Consider the following 14992-nt stretch of genomic DNA (forward strand, 5'->3'; position numbering starts at 1 on the left):
GTATAATATCGCTTGTGCCGCTAAAATGTACACTGATTACGATGAGGAAGCGCAGGACGGGACTGCAAGGAAAGCGATTAGTTTACCGCCAAGATGCGTGCCTTAATGTGCGCAAGTCCGATGTAATTCATTGTCTTGACGTAATCACCTCTGAAGTCAAAAAGAAAAATACCCCCGCACTGCTTGCAAGCGTGAATAATACTTACTTCATGCTGTACTCGTGATGAAGTTTTTATACGCAAAGGTGAGCCTCTGGTATCGAATCACCTATGATATCGCTGAGCCGCTAAATGTCACTGATTACGATGAGGAAGCGCAGGACGGGACTGCAAGGAAGCGATTAGTTACGCCAGATGCGTGCCCTAATGTGCGAAGTCCGATGTACTTCATTTACTGACGTAATAACCCTCTGAAGTCAAAAAGAAAATACCCCCGCCATGCTTGCAAGCGTGAATACTACTCCTCATGCGGTATCGTGCTGAAGTTTATTACGCAAATGTGAGCTACTTGTATCGAATCACATATTTTATCGCTTGAGCCGCTAAAATGTACACTGATAACGATGAGGAAGCGCAGGACGGGACTGCAAGGAAAGCGATTAGTTTACCGCCAGATGCGTGCCCTAATATTCGAAGTCCGATGTAATTCATTTGCTTGACGTAATCACCTCTGAAGTCAAAAAGAAAAATACCCCCGCAATGCTTGCAAGCGTGAATAATGCTTACTTCATGCGGTACCGTGATGAAGTTTTTATACGCAAATGTGAGCTACTTGTATCGAATCACATATTTTATCGCTTGAGCCGCTAAAATGTACACTGATAACGATGAGGAAGCGCAAGACGGGACTGCAAGGAAAGCGATTAGTTTACCGCCAGATGCGTGCCCTAATGTGCGAATTCGATGTAATTGATTTACTTGACGTAGTCCCCTCTGAAGTCAAAAAGAAAAATACCCCCGCAATGCTTGCAAGCGTGAATAATACTTACTTCATGCGGTATCGTGATGAAGTTTTTATACGCAAAGGTGAGCTAGTTGTATCGAATCACGTATAATATCGCTTGAGCCGCTAAAATGTACACTTCTCACGATGAGGAAGCGCAAGACGGGACTGCAAGGAAAGCGATTAGTTTACCGCCAGATGCGTGCTGTAAAGTGCGCAATCCGATGTAATTTATTTCCTTGACGTAATCACCTCTGAAGTCAAAAAAGAAAAATACCCCCGCAATGCTTGCAAGCGTGAATAATACTTACTTCATGCGGTATCGTGATGAAGTTTTTATACGCAAAGGTGAGCATCTTGTATCGAATCACATATGATATCGCTTGAGCCGCTAAAATGTACACTGATTACGATGAGGAAGCGCAGGACGGGACTGCAAGGAAAGCGATTAGTTTACCGCCAGATGCGTGCCCTAATGTGCGAAGTCCGATGTAATTCATTTACTTGACGTAATAACCTCTGAAGTCAAAAAGAAAAATACCCCCGCCATGCTTGCAAGCGTGAATAATACTTCATGCGGTATCGTGATGAAGTTTATATACGCAAAGGTGAGCTACTTGTATCGAATCACATATGATATCGCTTGAGCCGCTAAAATGTGCACTTCTCACGATGAGGAAGCGCAAGACGGGACTGCAAGGAAAGCGATTAGTTTACCGCCAGATGCGTGCCCTAATGTGCGAAGTCCGATGTAATTGATTTACTTGACGTAGTCCCCTCTGAAGTCAAAAACAAAAAGTAATTTCACGGACTGGAGGTACCGGGGATCGAACCCGGGGCTTCTCGCATGCAAAGCGAGCGCTCTACCTCTGAGCTATACCCCCACAATGCTTGCAAGCGTGAATAATACTTACTTCATGCGGTATCGTGATGAAGTTTTTATACGCAAAGGTGAGCTAGTTGTATCGAATCACGTATAATATCGCTTGAGCCGCTAAAATGTACACTAATTACGATGAGGAAGCGCAGGACGGGACTGCAAGGAAAGCGATTAGTTTACCGCCAGATGCGTGCCCTAATGTGCGAAGTCCGATGTAATTCATTTACTTCACGTAATCACCTCTGAAGTCAAAAAGAAAATTACCCCCGCAATGCTTGCAAGCGTGAATAATGCTTACTTCATGCGGTACCGTGATGAAGTTTTTATACGCAAATGTGAGCTACTTGTATCGAATCACATATTTTATCGCTTGAGCCGCTAAAATGTACACTGATAACGATGAGGAAGCGCAGGACGGGACTGCAAGTAAAGCGATTAGTTTACCGCCAGATGCGTGCCCTAATGTGCGAATTCCGATGTAATTCATTTACTTGACGTAATAACCTCTGAAGTCAAGAAGAAAAATACCCCCGCCATGCTTGCAAGCGTGAATAATACTTCATGCGGTATCGTGATGAAGTTTATATACGCAAAGGTGAGCTAGTTGTATCGAATCACGTATAATATCGATTGAGCCGCTAAAATGTACACTGATTACGATGAGGAAGCGCAAGACGGGACTGCAAGGAAAGCGATTAGTTTACCGCCAGATGCGTGCCCTAATGTGCGAATCCGATGTAATTGATTTACTTGACGTAGTCCCCTCTGAAGTCAAAAACAAAAAGTAATTTCACGGACTGGAGGTACCGGGGATCGAACCCGGGGCTTCTCGCATGCAAAGCGAGCGCTCTACCTCTGAGCTATACCCCCACAATGCTTGCAAGCGTGAAAAATACTTACTTCATGCGGTATCGTGATGAAGTTTTTATACGCAAAGGTGAGCTAGTTGTATCGAATCACGTATAATATCGCTTGAGCCGCAAAAATGTACACTGATTACGATGAGGAAGCGCAGGACGGGACTGCAAGGAAAGCGATTAGTTTACCGCCAGATGCGTGCCCTAATGTGCGAAGTCCGATGTAATTCATTTGCTTGACGTAATCACCTCTGAAGTCAAAAAGAAAAATACCCCCGCAATGCTTGCAAGTGTGAATAATACTTACTTCATGCGGTATCGTGATGAAGTTTTTATACGCAAAGGTGAGCATCTTGTATCGAATCACATATGATATCGCTTGAGCCGCTAAAATGTACACTGATTACGATGAGGAAGCGCAGGACGGGACTGCAAGGAAAGCGATTAGTTTACCGCCAGATGCGTGCCCTAATGTGCGAAGTCCGATGTAATTCATTTACTTGACGTAATAACCTCTGAAGTCAAAAAGAAAAATACCCCCGCCATGCTTGCAAGCGTGAATAATACTTCATGCGGTATCGTGATGAAGTTTATATACGCAAAGGTGAGCTACTTGTATCGAATCACATATGATATCGCTTGAGCCGCTAAAATGTGCACTTCTCACGATGAGGAAGCGCAAGACGGGACTGCAAGGAAAGCGATTAGTTTACCGCCAGATGCGTGCCCTAATGTGCGAAGTCCGATGTAATTGATTTACTTGACGTAGTCCCCTCTGAAGTCAAAAACAAAAAGTAATTTCACGGACTGGAGGTACCGGGGATCGAACCCGGGGCTTCTCGCATGCAAAGCGAGCGCTCTACCTCTGAGCTATACCCCCACAATGCTTGCAAGCGTGAATAATACTTACTTCATGCGGTATCGTGATGAAGTTTTTATACGCAAAGGTGAGCTAGTTGTATCGAATCACGTATAATATCGCTTGAGCCGCTAAATGTACACTAATTACGATGAGGAAGCGCAGGACGGGACTGCAAGGAAATCGATTAGTTTACCGCCAGATGCGTGCCCTAATGTGCGAAGTCCGATGTAATTCATTTACTTGACGTAATCACCTCTGAAGTCAAAAAGAAAATTACCCCCGCAATGCTTGCAAGCGTGAATAATGCTTACTTCATGCGGTACCGTGATGAAGTTTTTATACGCAAATGTGAGCTACTTGTATCGAATCACATATTTTATCGCTTGAGCCGCTAAAATGTACACTGATAACGATGAGGAAGCGCAGGACGGGACTGCAAGTTAAGCGATTAGTTTACCGCCAGATGCGTGCCCTAATGTGCGAATTCCGATGTAATTCATTTACTTGACGTAATAACCTCTGAAGTCAAAAAGAAAAATACCCCCGCCATGCTTGCAAGCGTGAATAATACTTCATGCGGTATCGTGATGAAGTTTATATACGCAAAGGTGAGCTAGTTGTATCGAATCACGTATAATATCGATTGAGCCGCTAAAATGTACACTGATTACGATGAGGAAGCGCAAGACGGGACTGCAAGGAAAGCGATTAGTTTACCGCCAGATGCGTGCCCTAATGTGCGAATCCGATGTAATTGATTTACTTGACGTAGTCCCCTCTGAAGTCAAAAACAAAAAGTAATTTCACGGACTGGAGGTACCGGGGATCGAACCCGGGGCTTCTCGCATGCAAAGCGAGCGCTCTACCTCTGAGCTATACCCCTTTTTTTTTCCTCTATCGCTGTTCTTTGACAAAAATACAAACACACATACACATGAAACAAATATGATATTTACAATGCTCTGGTGGTATAAACGCCTGCCGTAAATTGGCTGGCGTACTATGTTAAAAACGCTTTAGACAGACGAGTACATCTAACAAAGTTGCCCATTCAGGCTTAGCTAGTCGTGCATTGCAAGCCTCGCGCAAGAACAAAATACTTTCAATAAAATGCTCCCTAGCTGAGCGAATAACCAGACGTTCATGCCTGACATCCATGCGCGTTTTCCACAGGCTGTGTAGAGTCAGAGCCATAAACATGTCATAAGGAACACCATCTTCACTCTCAATTGGAAGGAAACGGATGCCGTACGGTGTGACAGGTAAATCCTTTTTCAGTGTACGTTGCAGAATGTCCCACAGGAAAAGTGCGTCCGAGCAATCCAAGAAAATGTGTTCTATTGTCTCGGGTTTCCTACACAAGATGCAGTTTATGGACCACGCCACAAAAAGGCCTTTTTGTTGTAGCCAAGGTTTGACGGGAAGAGTTCCAGTATGCAGTTGGAAGAAGAAAGTTTTGACCCCAGACCGCACTGGCATCCGTTTCACTCGCTTCAATACGTCCACTCCTGTGGTCGCTGAATACATAGAACGGTACAAAGGAACCGGCATACAAATATCTACTAGGTCCTTGTACAATTTTTTCCTTCCAACAATAGCAAGATAATCAAATGAAAAGCGAGCACACAAGAATTCCACGGACCAAGCTACCTCCCGTAAAAAGCCGCGGAGACTTGCACCATTTGCCGATCTTGAGGATACGATAAACTGAGGTAACATATCTCGTAAACGTACTTGGCACACTGTTCGCAAAAAGGGATCCTTCTGATCTCGCATGAAAATAAATCTCGAGACAACTTGCCTCAAAAACAAATGCACCAACCCAAGGCCCCCAGACTTCACCGATCGAAATAAATTCGTGCGACTGGTTCTCTCCCATGTGGATCCCCATATAAAAACAGCACATGCTCTGTGTATCTTTTGGATGGTCATTCTTGACACGCACAGTGCTTGCAGTACATACCATATTTTCGCAAAAAGAAAAAGATTGCATACTGTTGATCGCGCGAAAATCGACAAATTCCTACCTCCAAACTTTGTTGCTTTAAATTTAACTTGCTCTACTTCTTCTTGCCAATAATCATTTGTATCACGGTAGTGTTGTAGCGGTACTCCAAGGTACCGCGCAGGTGTCACGGTCCACTGCATATTTTCAAAAAAATCTGCTTTATCGTTCCAATTACCATGCCAGATTCCCAATGATTTGCTCCAGTTTATCGCACTTCCGGTGACCTTGCAGAATCTGTTTGCTACCTCTACTGCATTAGAGACGCTTTCCTTGTCTCGACAGAATAGGGCGATATCGTCCGCGTAGGCTAAAATCTTTACTTCTCTGGAGGCCATCGAAAATCCCCTTATGATAGTACTACTAATAACATTTAAGCAAAATGGTTCAATGTATAAGGCAAAAAGTAAAGGCGATAAGGCACATCCTTGGCGCAGAGCGGACTTAACTTCTATCATAGCCGTTGGCTGTTTGTTAACTATTAGTTTTGTAGATACCCCATCGTAACACATTTTAACACCTTGCAGAAGAACAGAACCTATGTTGGCATGTTCCAAAACAAGAAAGAGTGTTTCGTGCGACACTCTATCGAGCGCTTTCTCCAGGTGAAGTTGCAACAGTGCCACCCTATCTGAGAAAGAGTCACAGCTTTCCAATATTGTTCTCGCTACATGTATGTTGGTGACAATAGATCGTCCTCTTATGCCACAAGTCTGGTGGGGCCCTACTAATTGTTGTATCACATTTTGGAGTCTCTGTGCAAGAACCTTGGTGTATATTTTATAATCTGTGTTTGTGAGACTTATCGGGCGGTACGCCCGTACCGACAACAATGCGTGAGGGTCTTCAGACTTTGGTGTCAACACCGTGTGACTCTGACGAAAAGAAGGAGGGAGCACACAGTTCTCATAAGCTTCCTTAATTCTTTGTGTAAGGGAATGGCTATGTCCTGCTTAAAGGCTTGGTAGAAAGCGGAGCTGAGACCGTCTGGCCCTGGCGTTTTTCCGGAGCTGAGCGAGTCAATCGCCCATTTTATTTCTTCTACAGTGATTGATTCCTCAAGCCTTTTCGTTACTTCACCCTCAAGGCTTGGCAATAGTGGCAAGAATTCATTATCAAATCCTTCTTCCCGGATAGGCTCATGCCCTAGCAGTTCGCAGTAATGCTCATAAAAGGCCCGGCGTATGGTTTCTTTGTCTCGTACAACCACACTGCCATATGTTACGGCTGTTATCTCATTCCGCGAGGCATAAGCTCGTTCGTCACCGAGTGAACGCTTCGTCGGCTGTTCACTGCACCATAACTTTTCCGCACGTGCTCGTATGACCGCACCTTTGTATCTCTCAGCTTCGACTAATTCCAACTGGGATTTAATTTCCTTTTTTTCTTTCGTATACCTTCCAGGGCTATTATTTTCTAGGCATAAATATAAATTTAGATTCGTTTGCATTTCTACTTCTTTTTTCTTTTCCTCTCGTCGCAAGGCACCGGACCTTTCTATAGCGAACATTTTGACTTCTTGTTTAAAATGCTCCCACGCTTCTGCATGACTTTTGTGTTGTGTTTTGAACCATACTTGAAGTCTATCATTAACGCCGATCAAAAATGATTCATCTTCAAGGAGCTTCACATTAAATTTCCACAATTCCCAGTTGAAACCAGTCGACTTTTTCGGGCCAACAGCAAAAATAACTAAGCTGTGGTCAGAAAAGGAAACATGGCTCACTTCATATAGATTACACAGTGGTATTAGATCTGCCGATATGTAGGCGCGATCCAACCTGGCGTGACTATTTCGCTGATAGTGGGTGAACGGTGTCGTATCTGCAATGGCCATCACACCCCCAACGTCCTCTAAATTGTAGTTTTCTATCGCCACATTCAAGTACCGCGCACTTGCATCATGAATAGGCGGGCTTCCAACCCTGTCTTTTACGTTACAGACGCAATTGAAATCACCCATCATCACAACAATTTCATCACACTGCAAATGGCCTTCAACACCTTCAAAGAAAGCCTTGCGCTCGTTCACCTTATTGGGTACATACAAGCAAATAATCCGCCATTTCAAATCAGCAAAACACAGATCGCAAACAATTAGTCGACCACCCTCGTCTTTGTAGACGCTTTCTACCGAGAAGCCTAAAGCGCTTCTCAGAAATAGTGCACAACCTCCTGCAGTACCGACTGCGTGGGACACACATACATAGAAACGTGACCTAAATGGATCCAGCATTCGATCCGTTCTTTCTTCACTATCGACTTTTGTTTCTTGTACAGCGATTACGTCAAGGTTCTTTTCCATGAACAGGCGACAAAGCTGGTATTGCTTGCGCCTTCCTGCAAGGCCTCGAACATTAATTGTACCAAATCGTAATGCTGTGTCTAGGTGTATTTCCATGGCAATGTGAGAAGGCGCGTCAGACCGAAATCTCTCTTAAGCAGACTACATGCCACAGTTGACACTCACTTCGTTCGCATGCGACGTCAGTCTTCACATCCTCCGTCGTCTTATCCGGCAGCTCGATGTCAGCCTCGGTCGAAAACAGTTTTGGAGTCACCACACCCTCCCCTCCCCCACCGCAGTACGCCCACATACTGCGAACACTGGCTGCGGATTCACGTCGGTCCCGACGCAGGCCCTTTTCTGTCCGCTGGGATGTTGGGGGCTGGCTTGAAGCTTAACCGGCGCCCAGTCGGTGTTTTCGCAAGTGGTTCTTCGTGGCTTGCTTCAGTTGATCTTTCGTCATTTTTCACGGTATTGTCAAGCGGGCGTTTTAACGGACCTGCTCCTTTGAGTGGTTCCGTCGTGTCCATAGGACTTGGAGTGTGTCCGAGTGGTTCGGCAGGCTCGTTGACTGTCTTGTTCTTGTCATCCTTGTCGGCAAGGTTTTCTTCGGCTTCAGTTGGAGAGGACTTCTTTGCAACTTCTTTGGTGTCCATATTCTTCTCAGGCTCACGAGTGCCGTCCTTCGGAGCGGGGCTTTGCACCACGCCGTCCCTTCCAGCGGCCTCTTCAGCATCGACTGCGTCCATTGTGTGCTCCTGGATGACTTCATCACTTTTAGTTGGTCCCGCCACGTTGGCGTATGTTCGCACGCACGAGCTTTCGTCATGCCCGAAGTGGCGACACATAGCACAGCGTGGCACGCGACACTCTCGCCTGATATGGCCTGTGCGGTTGCACCTCAGGCACAGCGGGGCACGCCCAGGCGCCACCAGCAGTGTCATGACGCCGGAGATCCGAAGTTGGCGCGGGAGGTCGTCAATGGTAACACCCGATTTGAGCTTCAGAGATAACGTGCGAGTTGACGAACCTTTATCAGTTATGCCTTGAACGCGCCACCGTTCCTTGAACACCTCGGTGACCTTCCCAAAAGGGGCGAGCGCGGCACGCACGTCCTCATCTTGCACGTTGTGCAGAAGCCAGCAGATCTTGAGCCGCACATCCTGGCTGTCTGGGTTGACCACCAGGCAGCGACGCTCCTTCACCATAATGTCACCGTGGTCCAGCATCTTCTTCATTGCCTCTGGGCTTCTACACGTAACTGCCCACACGTGGTTCATCTGGAAGGCCCCCAAGGCGTCAACCTCGGGGAGCACTCCCAGGCGAACCAGCGTGTCTCGGAAATCCTCAACTCGGTAGGGTCTTGCCTTTACGTCTCCGTGAAGAAATAGCGTGTTGGCTACGCATGGTCCTGTAGGCAGAGGCGGCAAAATGACTTGGTAATCTTGGCAATCCATAGCAGCATTCCTGTTACCGCGGCTCGACTGAGCCGCTAAGACCGCCCCGTTGGAGCACATGAAAACACGTCCGTAGGCTTTCGCGGCCGGAAGTGGAATCCCTGAGCTATACCCCCACAATGCATGCAAGCGTGAATAATACTTACTTCATGCGGTATCGTGATGAAGTTTTTATACGCAAAGGGGAGCTACTTGTATCGAATCACATATGATATCGCTTGAGCCGCTAAAATGTACACTGATTACGATGAGGATGCGCAGGACGGGACTGCAAGGAAAGCGATTAGTTTACCGCCAGATGCGTGTCCTAATGTGCGAAGTCCGATGTAATTGATTTACTTGACGTAATCACCCCTGAAGTAAAAAAAAAATACCCCCGCAATGCTTCCAAGCGTGAATAATACTTACTTCATACAGTATCGTGATGAAGTTTTTATACGCAAAGGTGAGCTACTTGTTTCAAATCACGTATAATATCGCTTGAGCCGCTAAAATGTACACTTCTCACGATGAGGAGGCGCAGGACGTGACTGCAAGGAAAGCGATTAGTTTTCCGCCAGATGCGTGCCGTAAAGTGCGCAATCCGATGTAATTTATTTCCTTGACGTAGTCCCCCCCCCCCCCCCCTCTGAAGTCAAAAACTAAAATGAATTTCACGGACTGGAGGTACCGGGGATCGAACCCGGGGCTTCTCGCATGCAAAGCGAGCGCTCTACCTCTGAGCTATACCCCCACTTTTTTTTTTACTTTATTGCCTTATCGGACATGGCAATACAAAGCACAAAAGATAAAAACACCTCAGCTACACTTCGGCTGACGCCGTGCGGAGCTAAAATCTTTTCAGTTGCACCAAATCATCAAGCAGCGGTATCCACTCTGGTGGATCAGGCTGCTCCCTGAAACATTCACGTATATAAACAACACTCTCGATAAAGTTTTCACGTGTAGAACGAGTATTTATATCGGCGTGTCGCACCTGCATCCGTGTTTTCCACAGACTGTGGAGGCCAAGGAGCATGATTAAGTCGTAGGGCACATCATCGTTTTCAACTGGTAAGAACCGGATGCCGTAAGGGTTTAAGGGGAGCTCTTTTTTAATCGTTCTCTGAAGCACATCCCAATAAAGAAAGGGGTCCCAGCATTCTAAGAAAACATGTTCAACTGTCTCGAGCTTCCTGCATAACAAACAGTTTGTTGTCCATGGCACGAACATCCCTTTCTCATGTAGCCAGGTTTTGACAGGCAGCGTACCGGAATGCAGTTTAAAAAAGAATGTTTTTACTGCAGGTCTGACGGGCATCTTTCTAACTCGTTTAAGAATGTTTTGACCTGGGCCTCCACAGTGTGGCGAGCGGTAAAATGGTATCGGCAACATAACGTCAACAAGTGCTTTGTACAGATTTTTCTTGTTAACATTGCATAGGTAGTCCGGGGTAAATCGTATTACCAACATCTTGCACGAAAGGACATCCTCGCGCAAGTAGCCTGTCACCACTCCATAGATGTTCTCACATGAGACTATTCTTCCACGGAGCAGCCTCTGTAAGCGCACTTGCATAACAGTTCTTAGAAAGGGATCACTTTGATCACGTAGGAACATAAATCGCGAGACTACTTGCCGCAAAAATAAATGCACTAGGCCAAGACCTCCGCTTTTACATGAAACAAAAAGGTTAGTTCGGCTGGCTCTTTCTCAAGCGGACGCGCAAATAAAAACAGCAAAAACACGATGCATTTTTTGAACAGCTGTCCGCGACGCACACAGTACATTCATGACATACCACAGCGTCGAAATAAAAAAAATATTGCAGATAGAGGCACGGGAAAACATTGACAGCTGCCTCCCTTGCCGGGCGTCCGCTTTGTCTTTCACTTTCAAAGTTTCTTCTTTCCAGTACGAGCTGGGATCCCGATAACCTTCCAGGGGCACTCCTAGATATCGCGTTGGCAAGGTAGACAATAGTAGCCGAGAAAAACAATCCGGTGCTACGTCCCATTCACGATGCCAAAAACCGGAGCTTTTTTCCCAATTAATTTTGCTTCCAGTCTGAGCACAAAATTTTCCACCACACTCGTGACTTCACAGATGCTCTCTCTGTCTGCACAAAACACCGCTATATCATCTGCATACGCAAGTACTTTCACATGCGACGACTGCAGCCTGTAACCCGAAATATTATCAGAGTAGATAATTGCCAGGCAGAGCGGCTCTAGATAAACTGCGAAAAGCAAGGGGGAAAGCGGGCATCCCTGCCTTAGTGAAGAACGTACAGCGAGTCTGTCAGTGAGTTCGCCGTTAACTATAATACGGGTCGTACAGTTCTTGTAGGCCATTTTTACGCCTTCTACTATAACGCAACCAAGGTTGCAGTGTTCCAGAATGGAAAACAGTATTTCGTGAGAGACACGGTCAAAGGCTTTTGCCAAGTCGAGCTGCATCATTGCTACCTGACTGCCAAGTGCATCAAGACACGCTAATACGCTGCGTGCAACATGTATATTTGTGGCGATTGTACGTCCTTTTATGCCGCACGTCTGGTGAGACCCGACCAATTTCGCGATCACTGACTGCAGTCGTGTTGCTAAAACGTTCATAAAGACTTTGTAGTCGACGTTAGTGAGGCTAATCGGTCGATATGACCCCACCAACAGGCGTTTTCCGGGATAGTCAGTCTTCGGGATCAGAACAATCTGGGAAGTAGAAAAAGACAGTGGAACCTGCTTGCGTTCGTAAGCCTCAGTCAACACATGGAGCATGTACTGTGCAACAGAATGCTTAAAGGTTTTAAAGAAAGCAGCACTTAGCCCGTCTGGCCCAGGGGCTTTCCCAGATGGTAGGTCGTTTATCGCTTTCTCTATCTCCCGCAATGTTATAGGCAGTTCAAGAAGCTCTTTAATTTCGTCATCTAGAGTTGGCATATGTCTTAAAAAGTCTTCATGAAAGCCGTCTGTGGTCTTGAGTTTATTGCTAAGCAGTTCAGCGAATTGTTCGGCTATAGCCCTCTGAATGCATTTAGTATCTTCTGTAATCCGGCCGTCATACAGGATGCTCCTAATCTCTTTCTTGCAAGCGTATATTTTTTCGTCTGATAGCGCTCGCTTTGTTGGCGTTTCACCAGCCCACAATTTTTCGGACCTTGTGCGTACAACGGCGGCTCTGTACCTGTCTGCGTCGATTCTTTCGAGCTCACATTTAACTTCTCGTGTTTCTTTAGTGAAATTTCCGGGCGCGCTACTTTCCATGCTCAGCAGCCATTCAAGTTGCCCATTCAGTTCCTTTTCTTTCTCTTTATAACGAGCTACCACTGCACTTTTCTATAGCTTTCATTTTAACCCACTCTTTGAATCCTTCCCATTCAACTGCGAAGCTAGCAGGCTGCGCATCTAGCATTTTGTCTAGCTCGGTCTGAACTCGCAAAATAAACCCTTCATCTTTCAGAACTTTTGCATTCAGTTTCCTTAAGAGCCAGTGAAAACGCGATTTCCTGCCCTTTATTCCTAAAAGACAGTAGTCGCTGAAAGGCACAGGTTTAACATCATAACTAGAGCATAGGGGCACAAGTTCAACAGACACATACATCCGGTAAAGTCTAGCGTGACTATCCCGCTGAAAGTGCGTGAATTATGGGTGGGTCCCATTACAGAACACACTGCCAACATCCTCGAGACCATAATCGTGAACAAGTGTGTTCAACACTTCCGAGGTCGTGTCTCTAAGTGGCCTGCACTTGACTCTGTCAACTGCGGCGCATACACAGTTGAAGTCCCCCAATACAAGCAAAATCTTGTCAACTTTCAACCATGGCTCAAGTGACTCAAAGAAAAGTTGACGCTCGATCGCTTTCTACATTGGGAGCATATACACAAACAATGCGCCAACATAAATTTGAAAACATGAATTCAGTAACCAAAAGTCGACCACTTGGGCAGGCAAAGACCGACTCTACGCTGATTCCTAATGCGTTACGGATGAATATTAGGCATCCACCCGACGCCCCAACAGCGTGACAGACACACACATAAAAGTTTGCTTGAAAGGAGGACACCATGCGGTCGGTTTGCTCCTGACTCTCTATTTTCGACTCCTGTAGAGCGACTATGTCAATATCGTTATCTAGCAGGAGGCGATTAAGCTGGTACTGTCTGTCGCCTTCTTGCACCCAACCCTCTGACGTTCAAGGTCGCTACACGAAGTGGAATACTTAGATTAACAGCCATCTCTTAAAAAAAAGGAAACCGTCTCAGTCCGCATGGTGCCTACCTTCACGGTCGGCGTAGCTCTCCTCACGACTGCCGGAATCTCTTGACGCCGGTCGTCCAACAACCGGCGCTCACGTCGACCTGGACCCAGCGCTGCTACAGAGGCGGTTTCCCCGCCTGCCGCTCATCGACCGGAATGTTCGGCCGTGGCTTTAGCGTCGAACGTCTGACACCCGGTGCCTTCGGCGGAGGCTCGTCGCCTTCGCCTGCAGGCTGCTGTTTCACGCCGTCTTCTTCATGAGGACGCTTCCCGGCCGGCAAGCCCGCCGCTACCTGGCTGGTCTCCATGGCATCCATGTCTGGAGTCTCTACACTGACTTGTGTCTCGACCGTGGCTTTCGTCGCGTCCGTCGCCTTGTCATCGCCGTCATGTTGCGGCTCACGCTGCGCCGGTGCACTATCAGCTACTGCACTGTAAACCACCGCCTTCTGCTTCAGCAGAGGCGTCAACGAAGGCGCAGTGTCGCGCGTTGGTTTCCCAGCTGCACGGGCTGCTTCCTCCGCGTCCGCTTCGTCCATCAGCATCTCGGACGAGTCCTCGCTGGTTCCTGGGCCTGCAATGCTAGCGTAAGTGCGAGCACACTGGTCTTCCTCGTGCCCGTAGCGTCGGCAGGTTCCGCAACGCGGGACTCGACACTCCCTGCGGATGTGGCCCGTACCTCGACACCGAAGGCACAGCGGGGGCGTGCCCGGTACAACGACTAGTGCCAATTCACCGCTAACGTTCAGCTGGTGGGGCAAGTCGTCCAGCTTCACGCCAGCTTTCAACTTTAGGGTGACGAGCCGGGTAGTTGAGCCCTTCTCAGTCATGCCCTGCACACGCCAGCGCTCCCGGCCAACTTCTGCAACTTTTCCATACGGCGCAAACGCGACACGCACGCCCTCATCAGGGACATTGTGTAGAAGCCAGTGGAGTTTCAATCGAACGTCCTGGTTTGCCGGGTCAATCACCAGGCAGCGGCGGCCTTTTACACGTAGCTCCCCGACGCTCAAGATCTGCTTCACCGCATCGGCATCCTTGAAGGTGATAGCCCAGACATGGCTCATGCGATACGCCCCCAGGGCGACAACATCCGGAAGAAGTGAATGCTGTGCCAAAGCGTCACGGAAATCTTCCACCCGGTATGGTCGGGCCGTGATATCCGCGTGCAAAAAAACTGTGTTTAAAACAAATCGCCCTGTTGGCAGACCTCGTAGAACAACCTGGTAGGCGCTTTCCTGTTGCGTAGCCCTGTTACCGCGGCCAGACATGGCCGCTGAAGCCGCTCCTACGGAGCTCGTCATTATGCGTCCGTCACGCTCGGTAGCTGGAAGCAGAATCCCCGAGCTATACCCCCACAATGCTTGCAAGCGTCAATAATACTACTTCATGCGGCTTAGTAATGAAGTTTTTATACGCAAAGGTGAGCTACTTGTATCGAATCACATACGATATCGCTTGA

General features: G+C 47.3%; 1 protein-coding gene and 5 non-coding genes across 9 annotated transcripts in view; all 6 read right to left on the bottom strand.

Annotated features, from left to right (window-relative positions):
* LOC119445555 (uncharacterized) overlaps nt 1–14992 on the bottom strand; it is a 535946-nt gene that overhangs the window by 87513 nt on the left and 433441 nt on the right. The gene's annotated exons all lie outside the window — the stretch shown is intronic.
* Trnaa-ugc (transfer RNA alanine (anticodon UGC)) lies at nt 1755–1826 on the bottom strand. The gene has a single exon. It is a non-coding gene; the product is annotated as a tRNA-Ala (tRNA).
* Nucleotides 2621–2692, bottom strand: Trnaa-ugc (transfer RNA alanine (anticodon UGC)). Its single transcript has one exon. It is a non-coding gene; the product is annotated as a tRNA-Ala (tRNA).
* On the bottom strand, nt 3488–3559 carry Trnaa-ugc (transfer RNA alanine (anticodon UGC)). Its single transcript has one exon. It is a non-coding gene; the product is annotated as a tRNA-Ala (tRNA).
* Nucleotides 4353–4424, bottom strand: Trnaa-ugc (transfer RNA alanine (anticodon UGC)). The gene has a single exon. It is a non-coding gene; the product is annotated as a tRNA-Ala (tRNA).
* On the bottom strand, nt 9952–10023 carry Trnaa-ugc (transfer RNA alanine (anticodon UGC)). The gene has a single exon. It is a non-coding gene; the product is annotated as a tRNA-Ala (tRNA).

The sequence above is a fragment of the Dermacentor silvarum genome, chromosome 3 (genome assembly GCF_013339745.2).
Source record: "Dermacentor silvarum isolate Dsil-2018 chromosome 3, BIME_Dsil_1.4, whole genome shotgun sequence".
In the NCBI taxonomy this organism is placed as follows: Eukaryota; Metazoa; Arthropoda; class Arachnida; order Ixodida; family Ixodidae; genus Dermacentor; species Dermacentor silvarum.